This window comes from Spodoptera frugiperda, chromosome 28, assembly GCF_023101765.2.
Source record: "Spodoptera frugiperda isolate SF20-4 chromosome 28, AGI-APGP_CSIRO_Sfru_2.0, whole genome shotgun sequence".
Classification (NCBI taxonomy): domain Eukaryota; kingdom Metazoa; phylum Arthropoda; class Insecta; order Lepidoptera; family Noctuidae; genus Spodoptera; species Spodoptera frugiperda.
Window position 1 is genome coordinate 6,558,660 of NC_064239.1, and position 1,302 is coordinate 6,559,961.

Here is a 1,302-nt window from a genome sequence, read left to right on the forward strand (position 1 = left end):
GCTTCCGGCAAGTTCGCAACTCGGTTAGTCACACAGTTGAGTTCCGTAACTGACGTAAAGAAGATTGTAAACATGTCGGAAATAGGTTTTACCGAGATAGGCACGGTAATTTAATTGAGATCGACCCACGGGGGAAAGCCTAACTACCTATATACGGCGAACAACAACGAATATTATTTCCGTGGAGGCAATCAACCAAGAAGGCAGGCAATTACTTATATATGTTATGCGGATATATGCTCGTATCTTTTGCTGATATGTCGCTTACAATATAGAAATGATTTTATATTCTTTCTTTAATCACAATGTTTAATGTCAGCACAGCATACATATTCATTACTAGCTTTTGCCCGCGACTTCGTTCGCGTGGAATAGTGACTTCCGGCAAATTTTTGGTTTTAACCACATAGTTCCCGATCTCGCGGGGTCTCTTCAAAAATGAGATGTGGAAGATATTCCAGGGAACTCTTCAAAAATCAACATAATGAGCTCTGCGTTTGAATTTAATAGATGTATACTCACTTAGGGCATTGAAAAAATAGTTTAAAAACGGACTTAAACTAACTTAAAACTAAAGAAAGCTACGAATTACGAATTTATAACAATTAAAAAAGAAACTATATTACAACCTATCCTCTATGCTATAATAACCAAGCTTAAACTAAATAATTTAAAAGAAACGACTTAAATCTAATCTAATTAATTTATAAATTAGACTTACAATTTTATTAAAAAAACTAACTACAGTAACTACTAATAATCGATATCAAACTAAACCTACGTTAAATAGTTTAACCAAAAAACCAGGAAAACCCAACAAATAAACTTATTAATTGACAAATACAACGAAACCAATTTAGAATATACGAAACAGCAGGACCACTACAGACAAATAATCATACGACTGATAATACACTTTTTCTACGATAGTACCGAAGCGCTCGGCCGATACCCAACCAAATGAATGTAACGAAACCATAGCGCGATCTATTTCGATCCCAACGCCATCTATCGAGGATAAAGACAACTTGGATTATTTATTTATACTCCGTTCGGGCATTTTCTTTGTACTAAAAGTTTAATTATATTGATATTATTTTTTTCATACCTTTTTACTATTTATTTACTTTTTTCGATGAATTAAAACAATAACATGAACCGAAGTCGTGTAACGATCGACATAGAATTATCTATACTCCGTTAGAGCATTTTCTTTGTACTAAATGTTTTATTATATTGATATTATTTTTTTCATACCTTTTTACTATTTATTTACTTTTTTTCGATAAATTAAAACAATAA